The 24,620-nt window shown below is 41.0% G+C and overlaps 1 pseudogene; it reads left to right on the top strand.

Moving 5' to 3' along the window:
* LOC127633351 (SH3 and cysteine-rich domain-containing protein 2-like) overlaps window positions 1-9,153 on the top strand; it is a 53,688-nt pseudogene extending 44,535 nt beyond the window's left edge.
* The last annotated feature ends 15,467 nt before the right edge of the window (window positions 9,154-24,620 follow it).

Below are 24,620 nucleotides of genomic sequence, written 5' to 3' on the forward strand. Positions count from 1 at the left end.
TGTAGTGGTGAGGGGTTGACAACGTGGCAATGGGAGTATTTTAAGGTATTATTGAAGGCATTTTTGGACATTTTCACTGCCAAGGATGAGTATAGTGTGCATACAGGGTTAATACAGCATAACATTGATATGGGCACTGCAAAGCTACATCATCTGCCATTGACCAAACAGCTGGTGGTGGAACATAAAATACAGGAAATTAAGCAGGCAGGAGTTATTGAACCCTCGGACAGTTCATGGTCAGCACTGGCAGTGTTGGTCAAAAAGAAAGACTCATCTTAGAGGTTCTCTGTGGACTACAGACACCTCAATGCTGTCACATGGAAAGACTTGTGCCCATTGCCCCGGATAGATGATACACTGGACTACATCGCTGGGTCCAGTTGGTTTAGCTCCCTTGACCTTCGGAGCAGCAACTGGCAGGTAGAGCTATCCCCAGGCACTATAACAAAGACTGTATTTACCATCAGCCAGGGTCTGTGGAAGTTTTGGGTTATACCACTTGGGCTGTACAACGCCCCAGCCAAGTTTGAATGACTGGTGGTGAAGGTGCTCGGTGACATTCCTCACAGCCACTGTCTGGTCTATTTGGATGACTAATTTGCGAGAGGTTTTTGAAGCGAACCTCCGAGACAGTTTGCGATTGAGTCCCAAGAAATGCATACTGTTGAAAAGGGAAAAAGCATACCTGGGTCATGTGGTGAGCTCTACTGTCTTGGCCACTGACCCCGCAAAGGTGGCCACAGTGTGGGACTAGCTTCTTATTACCGCCAGTTAATCAATGACTTTGTTGCCATCGCCAGCCCACTACATCGGCTGATGGACAAAGGAAGACATTTTTGTTGTAATGAGGCTTGCACAACGGCTTTCCATAAGCTTCAGCAATCATTGTTCCAAGCTCCGGTGCTGGTGTACCCATGTAAAGACCAGCCTTTCACTGTAGAAAATCACACCAGCAATAAAAGGTATTGGAGCTGTGCTCTCCCAAGTCAGGGAGGATGGAAAGAGACTCATTGTCTACTACAGCCGGACACTTAGCCATCCCGAAAGGAATTATTGGGTAACATGCAGGGAGCTAATTCCGGCCATATTTGTTCTGGACAAGAATTCATTTTGAGGACAGACCATGCCTCGTTGACTTGGCTACTCAATTTTAAGGATCCGGAGGGCCAGGTGTCCAGGTGACTGAAGGCATTGCAGAATTATCATTTTTAAATTCAGCATCAGACTGGTCGGCAGCATGGCAATGTTCTTGATTCCTGATCAAAGTGCCATCACAATAGCAGAGAGCTTGGTCAAGGTGATGTTCTGCTGGTTCGGGGTACCTGAGGAGATCCACAGCAATCAAGGGCAGAACTTTGAGGCGGAGGTGTTCAAGGAGGTCTACTTGTGGTTGGCATACAAAAGACCCATACCAACCCTCTTCACCCGCAGAGTGATGGACTAGTGGAGCACTTTAATCGAAAACCTGGTCACTCAGCTTGCTATCATTACTAGAAAGAATCATTGTGACTAGGACTAACACCTAGCTTTGACCGTGTGGACATACCGGACAGCGGTGCAGGAGTCGACCGGATGTACTCCTGCAGCTCTCATGTTTGGGCATGAGCTACGAATGCCCGTGGATTTAGTTTTCAGGGCACCTCCAGAGCCAGAAATTCCTGGTGCCTCTAGTATGGATTACCTCCGGCGACTGAGGGACCGGTTGCAGGTAGTTCACGCCCTGGCTAGAGAGTGACAAGCAGAAGCACTCTTATGATGCATAGACTAACAGCCAGGACTTCAGCACTGGAGCCAAAGGCAGAGGTATGGACATTTTGATACTTGTCAAGTAATGGTGTAATTTTCCTACGGGACTACTTCAAATTGGAGGACTAAATAAAAAAGAGCCTACAGGGACGGCAGCATTTTCAGGTGGGGGCATGTTGTGTCCCAGCATAACTGTGTGCTTAGTTCTGATTGGCTGTTCACTTTGCTAAGGATTATGGGTACTTGCTAATTTTGCTGTGTGGCATTACAATAAAAACTGGTCCGTTCAGACTTTTACATTTTCTAAATTTTTTCTCAGAGGATACCCTTAATCCCCATACAGTATCATTCCTCAGTCACAAGAGTTTCTATGCCCTCATACATGGTATCTGAATGTAAAGAAAATGTGAATGATTGCAAATGTGAATGTACAGTATATTGTAATAAATATAGATATTGAACGAAATTAAATAGAATATCATGATAATATTCTTGGCCATATCGCCCAGCCCTACTCACTAGATGTATCACATGTATTTCAGGCTCTGGCTCGGACTGCTCTTTTAAAATGTTGAAGTATAATTAGTATATTAGTATAATTATAATTAGTAAATTACACTCTAGTTATTGCTGTTACCTCAATGGTTATGTAATAAAAATATTATCATGTAATGCATTAAAATTAACTTTAATCTTTTATACACACATTTTAAAATGTAATGTAGTCTAATTACAAGTCCCTGTTTTTATGTGGTCTGATTATGTACTTGAGGTTAAATGCAATCTGTTACCACACAACACTGCCTTTGCCATTTTCAAGTTTTGTAATTTCAGAATAAATCATTTTTGCTACTTAGTTTAAATAAATGCAATTTTTGGACTGGAAGGAAGTTTTGAGTTCTAAAGTTGTTTTCAGTATGTTTTCATTGTATAAAGAACTTTTATTTTAAAGGATCGGCAACACTTTACAATAAGGTTCAATTTGTTAACAACATTAGTTAACATGAACTAAGAATGAACAATACTTTAACAGTATACAATCAGGAAGTTAATATCATGATATGACCTCCTTGAGTATTTACAGTAGAACATTTTTAGAACGCCAGTGCCCCATTTACACCTTGTATTACAACATCACAACATCACCGTGCAGCTGGGTCCAACTACAGTTTCGCCTTCCAAAACGGTCAGAAATCTAGGGGTAACCATTGATGATGAGCTAAATTTCACAGACCACATTTCAAAAACTGCAAGATCTTGTAGATTTACACTCTACAATATCAGGAAGATAAGACCCTTCCTCTCTGTACATGCCACACAACTGCTCGTTCAGTCCCTTGTCATAACTAGACTGGACTACTATAATGCTCTCATTGCAGGCCTTCCTGCATGTGCTATTAGACCTCTCCAAATGATCCAGAATGCAGCAGCACGTCTGGTCTTTAATGAACCTAAGAGAGCACATGTTACACCACTCTTTGTCTCTCTCCACTGGCTGCCGGTTCATGCACGTATTAAATTCAAGGCCCTGATGCTGGCATATAAAACAGTCACTGGGTCTGCTCCAGCATACCTAAAAACATTTATGCAGAGCTACGTTCCCACCAGAAGCCTGCGGTCGGCTAAGGAACGTCACCTTGTCGTACCAAAACAAAGAGGCACCAAAACACTTTCCCGGACTTTCAGTTTCATCATACCACGGTGGTGGAATGACCTTCCCAACTCAATCCGGGAAGCTAACTCACTCTCTATCTTCAAAAACGGCTAAAAACACATCTTTTCCAAAAGCACTTAACCGGTCAATAAAAAAAAAAAAATATATATATATATATATATATATATATATATATATATATATATATATATATATATATATATATATATTTACATTTCTTGTTGCACATAAATCTGTTTTGTATACTATTATGATGATAGTGAAACTTTGTAAGATGGCACTTTTTGTACCACTGTCTCCCTAAGATGATTCGCTGATGTTCTTCCTCTTTTGTAAGTCGCTTTGGATAAAAGCGTCTGCCAAATGAATAAATGTAAAATGTAAATGTATTAACTAAATACTGGTGTAAACAGGGTTAAAAATAAAAGAAATACCATTTAGTGATCCACTCAAACTACATTTAGAGGTAGTCAGAAATGCATGACCACATTGCATTTATAGTGTAAATGCTAATGAGCACCTCCTTCTCGCCCCAGGCCCTGTCCCAAATAATGCCCCTTTGCCCTTGCGGTCCTACTCTGAATCTGATAAAGCAATTCCACATTGACCATCAGGTAAAAAGTCCACTGTTGAGCTTGTGTCAGTGTGGCCTCGCCCAAAGGGCACTTTAAATGCACATAGTGACTGCAAAGGAATTACTCGAGAGGACCCTTCTGAAACCTAAAATGACAAATGGATGGCCCTCGCAAATGAATAAGTGCACATAAAAAAATTATGTTAGGATTGAAAAGTGAAGCTCCATATTGCAACAAAAAGTTGAGAGAAACCTTTTCTGTAATGCACTCTGATTTTGGCAACTGATTATTTCAGAGAGAAAGATCCAGTTTTGCTTTCAGAAATTCGCTGTATTCCTGCTTTATTTTTTAAAACTGATCATGCTGTTTTTTTCACCCTAAAAACAGAACTTACACAGTCCTATCTGTCTCTCCATCAAAGCTTTCACCAGTGTGTAAGGACCCTTAATAGTATGTGTAAATGGCAATGTGTCTCTACTGACCACTTGGGATTGGAACACTCAAGATGGATGATAATACTAGGTCTAATTATTTTATTTTGTCATTTCCTCTCTATCTCTAACTGTCTCAGGCCAGGTGATCGTGTTCAGGTGACTGATGACTCAAATGAGGATTGGTGGAAGGTTAGTCAAGATTAGCTAAATGATTCCTTTTCACAGACTGACGTGATGATTATATGTGCATGTATAGAGATTGGACTGTGGCCAGGCTCTGTAGATATTCAGCGAGCTGTGCTGCAGTGTTTGATAATAGCACAGTCATTTCATGAAACATTCATGAGCTTTCTTCTATAGAGGCAGCCAGACCTTGAGTGTGTGTCATCACATGGTTGAATGAATAAATGAAACATGAAAGACAGAGTCGCTCATACACACACACACACACAATGTAACATAATTCAAGTCAAATCATTTTTATTTGTATAGTGCATTTATTGTTTTTTAAATGAAACTGTAATATCTAATGTCTTACAGTTACGAATAACACATTTTAACAGATTGTGGCCTTTTTTCAGTTTGAAAAGTCCAGCAGTAATGCACTTACAACAGAGCATTAAAATAGAAAGTATATTCTAATACAGTACATGTGAACATGACCTAACATTGTCTGTGTAAGTTATTTTAAATTTTCAATCCAGACAGTGTTGCCAGGTTTGTGGATTTCATGGCCAGTTGAGCTATTTTGAAAATGCAGACGCAAGATAAAATGATTTTTTTGAATACATTAAACACTTTAATACTTTTAACACGTGTAATCACGCACACCAAAAGGTTTATGGTAAACACTAGAACTTGAGATGCTTTTTTTTCCAACCCAACATACACACTCCTTAACCCTTATGTTGTGTTCCAGTAATTTTGACCCAGCCGACTTTTTTCTAATTGTTTTTATTTTTACTAAATTCCTTGACTTTGTTCACATATGGTATCTGAAAGCACACACAAAAGGACAATTTTCTTTACATTTTATTGGTTTTATTTAACTTTGTTACACCTGTTGTGTTCCCGGTCAAAAATGACCAGCCATTGTAAATTAATGGGCAGGGCTACAAAACAAAAAGAAGGAAAATTAGTTTTCATGAGCCTGACCAATCATCTGAGGAGCACAAATGTGCATGTGTACTTGCACACATAAAGTCCTCAGACAGGTGAACACACCCATACACACACATACACACCTATCATTTGGTTTTAGGTAAGCTCTGGAATTTTTTTTATCAAAAGGTTCAGAGGTTGCCTGGGAATCCAAAGGGCATGTGGGGGTGCATGGAGTGTGTGGGTGAGTGTGTGTAACCCTAACCCTAACCTGTGGTGTTACCGGTCAGAAATGACCGGCAATTAGGAAGATTCAGGAGCCGGTCCAACCATTAGATTAGCACATATGTCTTCGAACATAAAAGCACACAGTACATCAATTGACATCCCAGGCAACTTCTGAACCTTTCTTGACTCTATAGGGAAAAAAGAACATTGGAAAAAATGTGTTTTGGGAACTTTCACATTTACTCTCTCTCTCTCACACACACGCGCACACACACACACACACACACACACACACACACACACACACACACACACACACACACACACACACACACACACACACACACACACACATGTTGTGTTTCCATGTTTTATGGGGACTTTCCATAGACATAATGGTTTTTATACTGTACAAACTTTATATTCTATCCCCTAAACCTTACCCTACCCCTAAACCTAACCCTCACAGAAAACTTTCTGCATTTTTACATTTTCAAAAAACATAATTTAGTATGATTTATAAGCTGTTTTCCTCATGGGGACCGACAAAATGTCCCCACAAGGTCAAAAATTTCGTGTTTTACTATCCTTATGGGGACATTTGGTCCCCACAAAGTGATAAATACACGCTCACACACACACACACACACACACACACACACACACACTCTCTCTCTCTCTCTCTCTCTCTCTCTCTCTCTCTCTCTCTCTCTTTGATAGCCAAGGGAACTTCTGAAATATTCTTGATCAGGAACAAAGAAACATATTATTGTAAATTACGGAACTTTCACATTCTCACAAAGAGTAGGAACAATGTTTACAAAAATAATAATTGTGTTATAAATAGCACAGAAAATGTTGTGATTTTCTTATAGTCAAAATAATCATTACATTAAGCTATTGAGTTCCAATGTCCAAAAAGAATTACAAAACCTGGTCTAATTAGTAGAAATCAAGTTAACAAAAAGATCTAATGCAATATCTAGTGAAAATATATTCTAACTGAGAGATTTACATCCATTTTAATGGGCTGGTCATTTTTAGCCAATGAGGAACACAGCACAAGGGTTAAACCACAATGATGGTGACTCTTAAAACTACAGTATTAAGTAAAAAGAGCAAGCAAATACTTTTGTGCAGGTCAAAAATCTTAAATCTTATTCCAAATCTAAAATAAAACTGGAAATACAGGTTCAGGATTAAAAAAAAGAAAATAATTCATGACATAAATTGAAGAAAAATTATGTGGAATCTTAAATATTTCTTAAGACACTAACAAATTTAGAATAACAAATTTGTGATTCTCTCATTTACTCACCCTTATGTCATCTCAAACTCTTGTCTTTCTTCTGCAGAACATAAACAAAAATATTTTAATGGATATATGATGTGTGTTGTAAGTGTTTCAAACTCCAAAATGTACAAAGGCAGCATAAAGGTAATCAATAAGACTCCAGAAGTTTAACCTGTGTCTTCTGAAGCGATCCAATCGGTTTTGGGTGAGAACAAGCCAAAATATTACTCCTTTTTCATTATAAATCTTGGCATCAACAGTCTCTTTGACGATCATGATTTAAAGATCATTCAGTTTCAGTCATGATTGACTCTGCATGATGTAGAGTAAAATATAAGGTATATTTATATTTATCTGCACTGTCTTCCAATTTGGACAGATGTCTAGATTTATAGTGAGTAAAGACATAATTTTAGGTCTGTTTCTCACCTAAAACTATTGTATCACCTCAGAAGACATTGAAAATACCACTCTAATTGAATTGACTGTTATGGTATCTTTATGTGCTTTTTGGAACTTGAAAGATTTGGACCCCATTGACTTTGCATTGCATGGACAAAAATACTTCATACATCCTTCAAAATATCTTCATTTGTGCTCTGCAGAGAAAAGTCATCAAAGTTTGAAACAGCATGTGCATGAGTAAATGACATAATATTATTTTTTGGGTTAACATGTCCTTTTAAAATGGTGACAACAAAATTGTTTTTAGAAAGTATTAAACTGCCTTACAAAAGGCAAAGCACAGTAACTAATAGGGGTATAAATATTTGCATTGACAACAGTTCGTTTTGTTTATGATTCTCTATGTAACAATTATGATGCATTGTGAAATCCAGAATTTGTTCACAATTCGAATAGATCTAAATTCGATTATTTTTCAGCTATTCATAATTATTTTCAAAAATATGCTGAAAACAGATTTAAAGTTGTTACTGAACGTTCTTAATTTAGAAAGCATTTACGTGTACCAGACTTGAACACTATGTCACAGAAGCATTCAGAACCAAGGAGGTTGGCTTATGTGTGGCTGCATAAAATAATAAAATAATAATAATAATAATTCTAATGTTACATGCAATATATCTGATATCAATTAAGGATCTTCCAAACATTGCACACTTTACTTTTCAGCACAGAAAATGTGCCAGTATGCATGAGAAGATAAGTGGTGCTGCTTTCATCCTTTTATTTTTTAAGTTAAGCTGCTCAGTCACTTTAATTTTGAAGCCCTGGAGAAACACGGCTGAGGTTTTCAGATGGGGGTTGCTATGGTGACTGACTTGCAAACATGCTTGTGTGTGTTGTAGGGTAAATGTTGTGATAAAGTCGGCTTTTTCCCAGCTAACTTTGTGCAAAGAGTCCGTCCTGGAGAGAGGGTGTGGAGAGTGACTCAGAGTTACCAAGGCAACATAGACAAAGGACAGATGACAGTTAAAGAATTCCAGGTGACAAATTGACAAAGTAACACACACACACATACAGAAATACACATGCACACAAAATAGCTCTTTACCTAAGCAGCATTTTAAGGCATCAAAACACACGTGAGTGTCACGTCATTAACTGAGCAACATGCTAACTTCAAATTCTATTGGAATTGCTGTCTATGAAGAGAGTTTCAAATCAGTATCCTATGATATTTCAATTAGCATGCTGCTTTTGAAGATACAGTAGCAGCCTAAGAAGTAAGTGCCAGGAACTGTCCCAAACTACAGCTATAGGACAGGAAAAGGAAAAGAGAGGAAAGCCAATAGCACTAGCAACACCAAGATCATGGGTTCGATTCTCAGGGAATACACAAACTGATCAGATGTATCGCTTCAGATAAAAATGTCTGCCAAATGCATAAACGCAAAATTGTATTTATAATTAATTATAATTAATTAATATTTTAACTTTTCTTGTATAATGTGACCTTCATATGAAATCAACCCGGGCATAAAAGTACCCAAAGTTGAAGAATTATGTATATGTTATGCTTTCTCTCTCAAACAGATCTGTGTTGGTAAAGGAGAAGAGACGGATGGTTTCCTGAAATTGAGCAGTGGTAAGAAGCGAGGTCTGGTGCCCTCAAGATGTCTGGAGGAGATATGAGGCTTGTTTCTCCACATCCTGAATGGGAAACATGAGAGAATATATGTAATGATTCTGCTTCACCTCTCCATGTGTACCGCATGGCAGCGACTGATCGAGCATGTGTCCTCGCACACACACGTTTTACCTGTGGAGCACCAGATACTGTCTGACAGAAGCAGAAACTGCAGTGAGACTTGCAGAAGATCAGCAGAGAAACAGAAGTTCATGCAACTTTGCATGACCTGCATTCCGATCTCTGAACTCTCATATATGAAGCGTGAACCCGAAATGGACCAATAGTGATGTAATTCCTGTGCGAGATAGTTAGATAGATAGATAGATAGATAGATAGATAGATAGATAGATAGATAGATAGATAGATAGATAGATAGATAGATAGATAGATAGATAGATAGATAGATAGATAGATGTAACACTGAGATTGCAACGTGTAATTGTGTTGCCACATGAATTGTGTGCTGACCAGTGTTGGCCAAGTTACTCAAAAATTACTTTCTCTAACATTACTTTAGGGAAATTTTAATCAGATTACTTCACTGATTACTTTGTGGCAGGGCCATAGCAAGCAATTCTGGGGCCCCTGACTGTATATTGCTCTGGGCCCCTTTTATTATAAAAAAAAAAAAAAACATTATTTGACCCCGATGGTCCTGTGGGCCCCTAGTATCATTACCACTTTTCACCCCACTAGCTACATGGCTACACTGCTTTGTGGCAAAGGTAAACACAGTACTTTAACATTTTACACATTATTATTTGTGTTTCTGCTAAAAAAAATAAAAATAATGTCTGAATTATATCTATACAAGCCTTTCAACTGTCAGAGAAATGCAAACTGACATGCATATAAACATAATTCATGTTTTAAATGTATTTTTATTATATTTTATATGTATATAAAACATTTAACCCAAGTAATAAACTTAAAATTAATTAACTTAAATTATTTTTCAGTAACTGAAACCTGATTACAAGAATTCTAAATGTAATGCATTACACTGTTTTGGCTAAAAAGTAATTAGATTACAGTAACAAATGTCTTTAATCACTGGTTCCCCTTCTGTCACTCACTCGAAGTTGTGTTGATGTAGTGACACTAGGGGTCGCTCTTGAGAGCCCCAAACACCTCAGATCTTTGAGAAAAGGCCAATGAGAATTGTCGAGTGGATTTTGCATGCCACTCCCCTGGACATACAGGTATAAAAAGAGCTGGAATTCATCCACTCATTCATATTTTTTCTTTGGAGCCGAGCTATATGTTATATGGTGCATTCCAGCGGCTTTCTCTCCATCTGCACGATCAGTGCATGTTGGATATACGGCGCATTCCAGCGGCATTCTCTCCATCTGCACGATCGGTGCAGAGTAAGCCCTTGACAGCAGTAAAAGTGTATATATATTCTGAGCTCTATTAGAGCAAACACATTGACGTGAACGTCTTTTTAAAGACGCTTTACAGACCCTGTGCAAGGTCAGGGAGGTCAGAATATGTCACCCTTGTGGCGCCGGACTGGCCCACCCAGACTTGGTTCTCGGACCTCATACTCCTCACGACAGCACCTTCCTAGCAAATTCCTCTGAGGATGGGGCACCATCTGACACCCGCACACAGACCCCTGAAACCTCCATGTCTGGTCCCTGGACGGGATGCTGAACCCTCTTAGGCCAAGCCTCTTTCCCTTATGGGACCTCTCCGTGGTCCTTCTGGGCCTTCGGAGAGCACCATTCAAGCCCCTAGAGTCAGTCGAGTTGAAAGCCATCTCGTTGAAGACGGCCCTCCTGACCATGCTCACTTCCATCAAGAGGGTTGGGGACCTGCAAGCATTCTCTGTCAGCGAAACTTACCTGGAGTTCGGTCCAGAGGACGCTCACGTGATCCTGAGACCCCAACCGTCTATGTGCCCAAGGTTCCCTCGACCCCTTTTAGGGATCAGGTGGTGAGCCTGCAAGCACTGCCCCAGGAGGAGGCAGACCCAGCCTTATAGTCCGGTGCATCTACTTGGATCGCATGCAGAGCTTTAAACGCTCTGAACAGCTTTTTGTCTGCTTTGGTGGACAGCGGAAAGGGAACGCTGTCTCCAAACAGAGGTTTGCCCACTGGATCGTGGATGCCATCGCATTGGCATACCAGGCCCAGACTGTGTCCGCCCCTTTGGGAATATGAGCACACTTTACAAAGAGTGTGGTATCTTTGTGGGCACTGGGCAATGGCACCTCTCTAGCAGACATCTGCAGAGCAGAGGGCTCGGCAACACTCAATACTTTTGTGAGATTTTACAATCTCCTGGTTGAGCTGGTCTCGCCCCATGTTTTTCAGGTATGAATAAGTAAGTTTGGTAATGAAGGACAGCTGGCCGGGTGTACCTCTTGCATATAGCGCCTTTCCCCTCCATGAGGCAAAGACATGCGCTCTTTCTCCCATGCTAGTTCACAAACCGTGAACCCTGGATGCCCTTCCTCCCTAGCCCTGTGGCTCGCGAATACAGTGGAGGAATTCATGGTCGGACCTAGTAAGTGTGCAAACATGCCCTGTACTAGGGTAGGTGCTCCACAGGTGGCGGTTACCTCGGTAACCCCCTGTGATGTATCTCCCGCGGTACGGTCTCCATAGAAAAATAACTACATACTCTGTGGAAAGAAAACATAGAGAGAAAAGGCCATGGCTGGCGGCTCGAGTGAGTGACTGAAGGGGAACATCTCGGTTACTGTCGTAACCTCCGTTCCCTGATGGAACGAGACATTGTGTACCTCTTGCCACAAAGCTGTACTACCCGCTGAAATGTCCAGGACCATGTCTCCAGCTCCTTTTATACCCGTATGTCCAGAGGAGTGGCATGCAAATTCCACTCGCCAATTTTCATTGGCCTTTTCTCAAAGATCTGAGGTGTTTGGGGCTCCCAAGATCAACCCCTGGTGTCACTACATCGACACAAAGTCTCGTTCCTTCCATCAGGGAACGGAGGTTATGACCATAACCGAGAAGTTCTGACACAATTTGGAATGCAATGGCAAGTGAAAATGAGCTTGCGTAGCTAGAGGTATTTGCTTTGCTTTTTTATTTGAGCAAGAGAATTACCGAAATGCCAATCAAAGCAGGTGGGTGTAATCAGCACTCATTTTAAGTTTTTTTATTGGCTTAGAATGTTAGTAGTCCAAAGTTGAGTGTGTGAAATTTACAAAGTTTGATAAAGAGTGAAGAAGAAACAGAGACATGGTCATGGTCAAAGTTTTGGTTAGCAACTTCATCTGCAAGAGTTAACAAGAAATCTCTGATTGTACCATGCCCAGCCATAGCTTTATTGTGAGAAAAGCACAACTGAACTAACCAGTAGGTCCAAAAAATGTATTTTAAAAGTGACACCTACTGTCATTCAGTGATGAGCCGATAACCATAACCCTAAAAACTAAAAAACACAAAGCTCACGCATAAATGTAAAATTAACCCTAAAAAAAATGGACGCAAAATAGTAGGACAAAGGACATTTATTTATTTAATTGTTTATTAATTAAATTCATATTTGTATTTTTTTTTTTTTACAATGTTATTATGTATTTAATTATAGATTTTAATTTTTATTTAATTATTTAATTTTGAGTAATTTGGCCCTCCATAGTTTTTGGCCATAGTGCAACCAAACAGTTCATACAGTGACTCACAACAAAACAGAAAAGCATGCAATATTTTGATTATTAAAAAACTTGTGTAGACTATTGTTACTTTATACTACAATGTAAATATTTCATTTACTCACTTGATTATACTCTCTTTCTCACACACACTTCTCTATCTTTTCTCTGTCTAATAAAATCAGCACAGTAAGGTTCTTGTCCAGTTGTGTTCATTGCAGTGATGGGTGCCGTGTGAGATTACACTTTTTAGGAGGCTGTTTTGTATGTAGTTGAAGTCCCTTCTCACCACACAGCACAAAGCAGATGCCTTATGTCCAGATTAAGGTATACAGTTAAACTTAATATGCACTGCAAAGAGAAACCTCAAACATACATAGCAAATAAATAGCAATAATCTAAATTATAGTTTTAATGAAGATATTCTGTGCGTCATGTGCATGCATTTGTAATTAAATTGTGTATGTCCATTATTTTGTGCGAATTGTCAAAATATTCCTATATACTGTATACACAAGCATTTAAATCTGCTTTGAACTGGCAATAAACGATTTTATGTTTTTCTTTAGATCATAATCTCAGTTTGACTCATTGAAATGATGACATACTTGAGATATACACCCATATCACTGGCTTCGAATGTATTTATTTATTTGTTGATTTTATTCTATTATTTATTGTTCAATCAGGAAATAAGCTCTGCCAGTGCTTCATGTATGATGTCCTACAGCACACAAGAAAAAAACTTCTAAATGTTTTGCTAGGTTGGTACAGAAGTACTATCATAAAATTAAATATGCATTGACTTTTGATTTGTCACTGATATGTCAGTGTCACTTCTCATGTCACTAATAATTGTGTCTTATGATTAAATTGAGAGCTGCTGTAGCTGCTGTAATTTCTTATGGTTTAGTCATGAGATATATTGGAGCATGGTTAGGTTTAAACCTTTAATCAAATATAAATCAAGTACTGGCAATTACCAAAAAAATCTCTGTATGCATGAAATATTATCAAATCTTCTGATCACACTTTAATAAAAAGTCAATGAAATGATGTTGTGTCTTCACTACCAATTGATTGTTGTCGATTAGTATGTTCAGTTATTCATGATTAGCGTTACTCTGGGTTCTTCCCTGTCCGATGGCAAGATGAAACTTTGGAACGAAATACGTTCTCTTTCATCATCTCGTGTTCAAGATCCACCTATGGGAAGGGCATCCATACCTGACTAGACAGACAGAAGCGCATGACCTATACTCGGTAAGGACCCACCCCCTTACCTAAGAGCATATAACAACCCGCACGCGCTGCTGCTCCTCAGTTGACATTCGCTTCTCGCGACCTCTGTTTTCTCTCAGCTCGGTTCGATTTTGACTTTCACTAATTTGTCTACATGAGGACACATCGCTCAGATCAGCCTCCGCCAGACGTGACTGTCTTGTTTCAGCCAGGTTAGCTGTTTCTTGTTTATTGCAAGCCGGCCACGTTCGCTTAAACTACCACCAGGCTGCCCACCTTTCTCTCTCACCACTTCCCTTGCTCCATTCAAAGGATTTTACGGAGTTTCGTCCTAATATGGCATGTTCCAAACCTACAGCTTCCTCCGGGGTCAGCCTATCGCGTGCCTGCCCGGCCGCGTGTGGTGCTCTCATTGCAGCCAGAGACCCTCATCCTTTCTGTGTTGTGTGCATGGGTCTCAAAAACGCGGAGGAGGCTCTATAGTTTCCGGAAAACTGTAGCCACTGCCTGGCCTCCCTGACAGTGAGAAGCAGCGCATTACAGCTGTCCCTGTAGAGCCTGGCCAGGCTCTCTTTGGCCCTGTCGTCGCTTTAATGCAACAGCGTTGCGACGACAAGAAAAAGGAGGACGAAGCGCTAAAATTATGCCTTCCTAGGAAAGCGGCACCGCGGCAGGCGCCCCCCGCGTGACCACCCACGTGACCTGCCTCGGGGCGTCCTTTCCAGCACCCTGGTAAGGCAAAGCCACGCAATAAACAACCTCCTCAGCAGAGTAACCCATCCTCTGCTAAGCCCTGGGGTAGAATGTCTTTCGCCGTGGCTGCGGCCAAGAAAGCCCCCAACTCTACCCCCTCCAAATCTAAACGTAAGTGGCCAGCCTAATGCACGGCCTCACAGGGCTTTGAGTCCACGTTCTCGGGCCACCAGCCCCCCGGACTTATTCTACCCTCCTAGTTCACAAAAAAAGGAGGTATTCACTCTGTGGGGTCAGCCCCCCCCCACCCCCACCAGTGGGTGCCCACCCTGTATGTTCAGTTCAGAACAACGTGTGTTCCCCTGTCCAGCTCATGTCGGGGAACCTCCCCGTGCTGGAAGTGTTTACAGTGGGAAAAAGTATGAGAGCAGTGTCACCACACAGCCCCTATTACATCTCTCCTATGCATTCAATAAAGGCTTCGGCCCCAGTGTTTCATAAAATAAATAAATCCATTACAGAGAAAGAACATCTCTCTGCAACCTCTTTATGTCGCCCCAGGTTGTCCACTAGATGGCGCCATTGCATTTCAAATGAGTAAATTGGGCATAAACACAGCAATAAGCGCTTCCCCGGCTCAGGTGGAGTCACTTGCGAGCCACACAACAGCTTGGCAGGCTGTGTCGGCTCACGAGTGGGTGATTTGAACCATAATGAAAGGGTACAGACTCCAGTTTGCCAGGAAACCCCCGCCTTTCGGCGGCGTTATCTTTTCTCACACAGAGAAGAGCGCTGCTCACATTCTGAAAGAAGAAATCTCCTCCCTCCTCGCAAAGGGGGCGATTCACGTAGTACCCCTAGATCAATGCAATAAGGGGTTTTACTCCTGTTATTTCCTAGTTCCAAAGAAGGACGGCTCTCTCCATCCTATTATGGATCTCAGAGTGTTAAACAAAAATTTACAGAAATACAATTTCAGAATGTTAACACACGTCACACTCACGTGCTCAATTCATCAGAACGACTGGTTCACATCAGTCAATCTGAAAGATGCTTTTTTCCACATCAGTATCTACCCCCACACAGGAAATTCTTCGTTTTGCCTATCAGGGCATATGCTACGAATTCACAGTCCTCCCTTTCGGCCTCTCGCTGAGTCCGAGGGTATTCTGTCTATGTGCGGAGGCGGGCTTAGCGCCGCTGAGAATAACGGGTCTAAGGATCCTAACATACATAGACGATTGGTTAATCATAGCCAATTCCAGGGAGAAAGTGGTGCAAGACACTCGCCGTGTGCTCACGCACATCACATCACTCGGGTTCAGAGTGAATGTGAACAAGAGCAATTTTACACCTGCCCAGAGTGTTATATTCCTGGGTCTGGAGCTGAGTTCAATCTCCATGCACGCGCGCCTTTCACAAGAACGCGTTCGCTCTCTAATGAATTGTCTATCACAATTTAAGGAGGGGACGAAAGTGCCATATCGCACATGTCTCAGATTACAGGGTCTTATGGCATCAGCTATTCAGGTTTTGCCTTTGGGCCTTCTGCGAATGAGGGCATTCATGAAGTGGGTTTTATCCCTCCACTTCAGCCCATTACTCAGCCTCTGCCGCTCTGTCACAGCGACGCGCTCGTGCACAGCAGCCTTGCGCCACTGGAGGAGCACAGACATTTACGCACATGGGACCCCTCTCGGGGCTGTTATGTTGCGAAAAGTGGTAATGACAGACGCATCCTTAACAGGGTGGGGAGCCACTCAGGAGGGCAGTACGGTGAATGGTTCGTGGCCGAGCGAACGTCGTTCAGCCCACATAAATTATTTGGAACTCATGACTGTATGGAAAGCTCTGAATCATGTGCTCGTTCGCTGTGACAATACCACAGCAGTGGCACACATCAATCGCCAGGTCGGCATGCGCTTGCCCAAGCTCCATGCCCTAGCTCACAGGCTTTTAGTGTGGAGCAGGCGGCACTTCCTGTCGTTACGCGCAACCCATGTTCCAGGCATTTTGAACAGGGGCGCAGACCTTCTGTCGAGGGGGAACCCGCTCTACGGAGACTGGCGACTCCCACCCCCAGATAGTGGGCATGTTGTGGGAAAAATTCGGACAGGCGAACAGATCTCTTCGCCTCGTACGAAAACTCCCATTGTCCTATGTTCTTCTCGCTAAAGGACGAGGACGCGCCCCTCGGTGTGGACGCACTAGCCCACCCGTGGCCCAAAGTGCTGCTCTATGCATTTCCTCCCCTGTGCTTGTTAATACCTACCCTGGCCAGGGTGAGAGAGCAGGGCCTGTCCCTCATTTTGATAGCACCCAGGTGGCCCAAGGCACCATGGCTGGCAGAGATAATTCCTCTTCTGCTTGCCCAACCGTGGCCCCTCCCTCTACGTACAGACCTGTTGTCTCAGGCGAACGGGGAGCTATATCACCCACACACGGACAGGGTGGCTCTTTGGGCTTGGCCCATGAGAGGACAAATTTAAGCTCAATGGGTGGTTGCCACTATACAGAACGCCTCCTCCACAAGGTCGTGTGATGGGTGTGGTTCCACATCATATCATTGTTCAGTCTCTGATATTTTGTGTTTTTTACAAAACCTTATGGATAAAGGCAGGTCTTTTTCCACTATTACAGTCTACCTGGTAGCTAATTCCGCTTGTCATTTTGGGTTTGACGGCTCAGGGCAGCACCCCCTCATTCGTAGATTTATGAAGGATGCCCGTCGTTCTCTCCCAGTTACTAGGAGAACTGTCCCTGAGTGGGACCTCTCCATGGTGCTGGAGGCTTTTGAGCCCCTGGGAAGAATTTCCCTAAAATTACTGTGTTTCAAGACAGCCTTGACCTAAATCCATATAAAGCCTGTGAAAGTAACATGTGGCGTGTGTCTGTCTGCTGGAGAGGGAAAGCAGGAAGGCAGAGCGACAGTGAGAGAGAGGACGACGTTCTGGTTGATGACGTTCAGAGGGGCGTTCCATCTGCCAGATGTCGGAGTAATGGCTCCAGTGATCGAGGACCAGGCGACGCAGTGTCTGGGAACTGGCAAGCAATTTTTTTTTCTCTCTGAGTCGCTTCGCCTTGCCCTTTCTCTCTCCTCTTCTTTTTGTTGTTTTTCCCTCCCCTCGTCCCCCTCCCCAGCCCTAGAGAGGCGGGTAAAAGCCTGCCAGCAGGCAGGGCCACACCGAAAAAGAGGGGGGAGGATGTACGTCATGCCAGGGGTCCCCGGCCTGAGGCAAAGGAGGGAGGAGTGTGACGAGGAGGTGGGCGGGGCCAGGCTGTGACTACACATGCCCGGCCCCCAATTGGGCTAATCAGCCGAGGAGAGGGACAAGTCCGTTGGAATGCGGCAGTTTGGGAGAGCGAGAGCCACATGCACCTGCCATGTGTGCATTTATGTTTTTGTGTCTTTTTGTTTATTAAAATATTACTTTCATTGTTCAGCCAGTTACTACTTTCCCATTTTAACCTTGAAACATTAGTGCCAAAACCTAGGAAGGAGGAGGGATGCGCTGTTGTGGAGTCCTCGCCACTGCCATCCACCCAAAGGAGCAGCCGTGGCCATCCATCAGCGGACAGAGGAATTCCTGCCGGCCGCCTGGACGTGGAGGAACGCCCGCCATCCACGAAGGAGGAGAATGATCAGAAATGTCTTTTAAACATAATTTATTTAATTTTTTAATGAAGATGAAATTACATGGACTGATGGCTACAACATGGTACAGTGGATATACTGTACCATCGATTAACAACCTCTGAGCTCTAAGGACTTTTACTTCCAGAACCAGACTAATGTGCTCTATTAGCTTCAGTTGCACCTTGTTATAAGCTTCCAAAAAGGATTGTTTGCCCTTTCATATTGGGTTCCAGGGACACAAAAAAATATGAGCATGCTATTTCTGCTCAAAATGCAGTTACAAATAATAATAAGGGGAAAAAATGAGGTTATGATAATGTTTGTATTTAATATAACACTTTGAATATGCCTTATATTTATGCCGCCATGCTTTATTTCAAAAAGTAACAATGTGTGATATGACACCCATAGGTTGACTTAGCAGCATCTAAACTAATATATATATATATATATATATATATATATATATATATATATATATATATATATATATATATATATATACACACACACACACATTTATTTATTTTTTTAATAAATAGTGTGCATGAGAGGCACAATAATGGTGTTTTTTTTAAAAGGTTTTTGTGATTTGGTGCCACCCAAATTGCCAAAAAAAAAATAAATAAATGTGTGTGTGTGTATATATATATACCAGCACACTCCAGTAGTGAATTATTGAATGGGATGCATGTTCATTAGCTGAACCCATCTGACTTTCAGCATGATCTGAGATAAATAAGCAGAATTTGTGATACCATTGTTCTCCGATTTTACTGCTGATTTGAAATATGTTCTTTCATTGTAACCCTGATCAGCCGCTTTGGAGATTTCGGTCTTTCCCTATTCAAGTAGATAGGAGCTGTTCACGACCATGGATGTCGTCTCCGAGTCTCTGCCCATGTTCATGACCACAGAGGTCGTCTCCGAGTCTCTGCCCATGCCAACGACCACAGAGGTCATTCCAGAGTCTCTTCCCATGTTCGTGACCATGGAGGTTGTTTCCTAGTCATCCAGGACTATTTGTCTTGAGCCTCCTATGGCTCCGCCTTCCATGGCTTCGCCCCTCGAGCCTCCCACAGCTCCGCCAACCACAGCTTTTCCCCTCGAGCCTTCCACAGCTCCGCCTACCACAGCTTCGCCTTCTTAGCCCCAAGAACTTCCATAACATTAGTTCTTTTTGTTTCACGGAATCGTCACTAACAAAAAAAATATTTATAACTTGAGTAACTCATTATTTCACCCCTTATATAGGCTTTAAAGGCTTCCCATTTCACTGAAGCATTTGTCTGGTCCATGTTTATTAGAAAATACTCATCTATTTTCTTATCTATAAAGTCTACAAAGTCCGAGTTTTGGAGCCATCCTGCTTGAAATTGAAATATAATAAATGAAGTAGGATTCAGATCTTATCTGCTCTGTAAATGTTCATACCAGCATCTTCTGTCTTTGGACAACAAACTATTAGAGATTAGAAAATCAATACTAGAGTAGGTTTTATGGGTACTCAAGAAACGTGACATACTCTCTGTTATCAGGGTTGGGGAGTAACGGAATACATGTAGCAGGAATATGTATTTAAAATACAAAATATAAGTAACTATATTCCACTACAGTTAGAATTTAACCCATTGGTAATTAGAATACAGTTACAAATGTATTTTGATTACTGAAGAGATTACTTGTCAATTTATTGTCATTTGTTTCATTTAATATTTAGTCCTTTCAGATGGAAAACATTTAATATAAATGATGCGATCCAAAGTGCATTTGAACAGCGGTGAAACACTTTCTTATGATGGGTTACATTCATACGAGCAGACAGAGAAGTAAGTTTGAAGTAAATTTGGAGCAGAAGAAATAGAAATAAACATTGTGTAAATTGTCAGCTTTATGCTAAGCTAACATGCTAATTGTAGCCATTTTACACGCACGTTACCAACAAGATATTTGGGTTTTTCTGAGAATGTATTTTTAACCACATGTATATGTGTTTTGTTTTAAGTTTTTATAGGCAAAACAAATTAAAAAAATCTACCAGTGTTGAAGAAGTTATTCAAAGTATTTAGAATACGTTACAAATTATATTTTACAGCATGTATTCTTATAGTCGAACACATTTTAAAAGTAACCGTCCCAACCCTATCTTTTATTGGGGTTAAGATGTCTCCAGACCTCAGTTAGATTTAGATCTTTTATACAGTTCTTAATTATTCGCCTGGACTGGTGATGTGTATTATCTATAACCATTCCCAAATAAAGGGGTAGATAAACATTGCAGTCATTCAGTTTGTCCCATACACAGATCTTTACATTGATTGTAAAGTGACATATATCTTCCTAGATCAAATGTCTGTGAATTTGCAAAAGAGATGGATAGTAAATCGTTGCAGAGTTTTACCTTCTTTTTGTGGGACAAGGAGAAATCAGCATATTGCTTCATCTATCTGTACTCTTATTCTGTTTATGTGGAGGTCTTCAACCCCCGAAAGAATTCATCCACATCCGAAATGAAGATGTGGATTCTCTCACGTGTCTGGGCAGCAATCACACTGAGGCAGCGTTTGTGTATGGTTCATGTTCTCATTGCGAGAATATGACCATGGCAACGTTGCAAGGCTTTCCTTCTTCCGAAGCAGGAAAGCCACTTTAGCCACCCCCTGCGCTGTGCCTTCTACCCACGGGTATGATGAGGCCCGACTGTCGCTGGAGGTGATTTGGGGAGTTCGATGGGTGCAGTCTCACTGGGCAATTCCCCACGGACCTCCCATTCCCCAGCACAACCGTTTGCTCCCATCCGGTTCCAAATTTAGACTAGCCCACCTCATGGCCAGCTTGACGTCTCTTTCTGGTCTCTTGAGGACTCGACTGGGCTGCCACCTTCGGGTCTCTGCACTCGGCGAACGACCTCGTACTCCGGGTGATGAAGATCACAGCGCGAGCACTCTGGCAGGCGATGGTGGTCCAGGAAGGAGTGCCACCTGTGGCTGAATCTGGTCAAGATGAGGGATGACGACAAAGCACGTTTTCTCAATGCGCCCATCTCCCAGATTGGACTTTTCGGCGACACCATTGAGGACTTCGCCCAACAGTTCTCGGTGATGAAGAAGCAGACGGAGGCCATCCAGCACATCTTGACCCAGCGCGGTTCAAGATCCCGCAACCCGTCTGCTCACCGAAGGCGTCCCCCTGCGGTGGCGAAAGCCCAGGCCACTCCGCCTCATCCCGAACCAAGCTCTCGGCCCCAGAGTAGAGCCTCCTGCAGGAAGCTGACACCCCCGTCTCACGGGCTGGCACGAGGACCAGGAAGGCTCCAAAGTGCCCCTGAGACAGATGACCCAGCGAGCGAGACGTCCGCTTCGGAGCTGGTATCCAGACCACTCCATCCCCTGGTGGAGGGCCGGGAGATAAATCTTTTGTTTCATTCTCTTTTTTGTTCGCCACACCCCGAACTGGCTGCGGTACCCAAATTGTAAAAAGAAAAAGAGTGGTTTCCTCACTCTTTGGTCACATAATCGGTGTTCACGACTGATTATCAATCTAATTGATCTTGTTTTAAGGATTTTTAAATATTTTTTTACAGGAAAACCATACCATTTTTTTATCAAGAATACGATTTTTGACCTAATATAAAAGTTCTTACTAGAAAAGAGAAAATATGTTCCAACGTGAAATTTCTTGATAAAAAAATATGAATGTGCCTTGTAACGTGCATGTAAAATGGCTAGAAACATAATTTTAGCTTAGAGTAAATCTGAAAATTGACACAAGGTTTATTTCTATTTCTTCTGCTCTAAATTCTGTCTGCTCGTATGAATGTAACCCATCATAAGAAAGTGTTTCACCGCTGTTCAAATGCACTTTGGATCACATCATTTATATGCATAAATGTTTTCCATCTTAAAGGACTAAATATTAAATGAAACAGCTAACAATACAATGCAAAGTAATCTCTTCAGTAATCAAAATACTTTTTGAATGTAATTATATTATAATTACCAATTATTTAAATTGTATCTATAGTGGTTACTTATATTTTATATTTTAAATACGTATTCCCGCTACATGTATTCCGTTACTCCCCAACACTGGCTATAGATTACTTAGTTCACTGGGATGCGAGAAAGCATTTTAACATAAAAAGAAAATTGCATAATTCTCTTTTTTGATGGGTTGTAAGAAAAATTATCATTTAGGAAAAGGCTGTCAATTTCAATTTCCTTTATGCATGGAAATAATTATGTAGGAACACATTTTTTAAATGTATTTATAATAATTGTGTTCCACATCAGTCTTTATATTTCTAGCATCCGTTCTCCTCTCCTTTATTGTGCTCTATCTATATTTTCACAGTCCAGATGAAGTACAGATATATGATGACATAAAAGCCAGATATGTAATTTTCCTGCAGCCTATGATATGTTAGTCATGTAGTAGGCTTGGGATTGATGCCTTTTTCATGCATTGATAATCAGAACATTATCCAGACTATCAATCAATATCTATGTTTTTTAAAGATATAAACAGGGCTACTCATTAATAGTCACAATACTGTTTGTCTCTTTATATATATTTCTCAAAACAACATTGGTAAAGTGTGAGTGGCAGGCTTGGGTTTAATTTCCTCAGTAACACTTTACATAAGGGTTCATTCGTTGACACGAGTTAATGCATTAGGTATCAAGAACAAACAATGAACAATATATTTTTACAGCATTTATTAATATTAGTTAATGTTAGTTAATAAAAATACAATTGTTTATTGTTAGTTTATAGTTAACTAATGTTAACACATACAACTTTTGATTTGAAAAGTATATTAGTATATGTTCAAATTAACATGAACTAACATTACTGAATGCTGTAAAAGTATTGTTCTTTGTAGGTTCATATTAACTAATGTTGTTAACTAATGTAACCTTATTATAAAGTGTTACCATTTCCTCTAACATGTTTCAGTAAAGCTCCACCAAGTTAAGCGGCTGCATATTGCCGGCTATAAACATACTCAATTTGTTAGCTTCTCGACGTGTGTTGAATCAATAAAAAAATAAAAATCCTAAGGTGTAGCATTTGTAGGTTGTACCTGTTTATTGTCTTTTGCTGCACATTCCTGCCATTCACCATGATGTCTTATCATATGGGATATTGGCCAGCTCCATCAACCCAGAATCCAAAATGACTCCAAACTTCACTTCATTTGCCCTTTCCCCAAAACTTTCCAATTTGTTAATTCACCATAACATAACATTACCCACAATAAAACACCATGCAAAACACCAGCTGCACAAATGTAGGAGTGACAGAGTAGTATTAAGTACAGTAAATATTATATCACAGCTGGGATAGGCTCCAGCCCCCCGCGACCCTGTACACAGGATAAGCGGTTGACGATGGATGGATGGATGGATGGATGGAAATATTATATCACCCCCTTGTGGTCTCCGAAATCTATTACACCAGACTTCAGTACATTAAACAGAAGGCTAACTGACCGAATGGGAGAGCAAACATATTAGGCTTCTAATTTAAATGTCAGCTAATGTTAATATATCGATGCCTCAAAGATGTATTGAGAAAATAATGTGCCAATCATTAATCAATGTATCGATATTTTATGACATACCTATATTATAGCATACTTATGTGCCTATACAGCACACGTTAAGAGATGTTATGAGAGTGGTGGTGGCTTAGTGGGCTAAAGCACATAACTGTTAATCAGAAGATCGCTTGTTCGATCCCCACAGCCACCACCATTGTGTCCTTGAGTAAGGCACTTAACTCCAGGTTGCTCCGGGGGGATTGTACCTGTAATAAGTGCACTGTATATTGCTTTGGATAAAAGCATCTGCCAGATACATAAATGTAAATGTTAATATTAATATACTGTAAATCAATGTTGGATTGCAGTGTCATTTTTTGTTTACTTTAGTATGATAATTTTGGCATGGTGTCATTTGATGTCCAAAGTCAAATCTGGGTCCTGTAGCAAAAACAGTTGAGTCACTGATATAAAGCATGTTCTAAGTTCATTGAATAACACCGGAGAACACTGCTTTTCCTCACCATAAAAAAGCTGTGTGCTGCAGTGGATATCTGTTATGTAGGGCTGTTTTCATGTTGCCACAGGCTACCCATTTCCACTCTAAACCCTTTTCTCTGTTCCAGAAAACCATTCAAATTCAATATAGGATTGAAACATCTTGAAAGCACAGTTGAATCCATTAAGTTGCCAAGAAAAATTTCCTAAATCCAGGAGTTG

The sequence above is a fragment of the Xyrauchen texanus genome, chromosome 40 (genome assembly GCF_025860055.1).
Source record: "Xyrauchen texanus isolate HMW12.3.18 chromosome 40, RBS_HiC_50CHRs, whole genome shotgun sequence".
NCBI lineage: Eukaryota > Metazoa > Chordata > Actinopteri > Cypriniformes > Catostomidae > Xyrauchen > Xyrauchen texanus.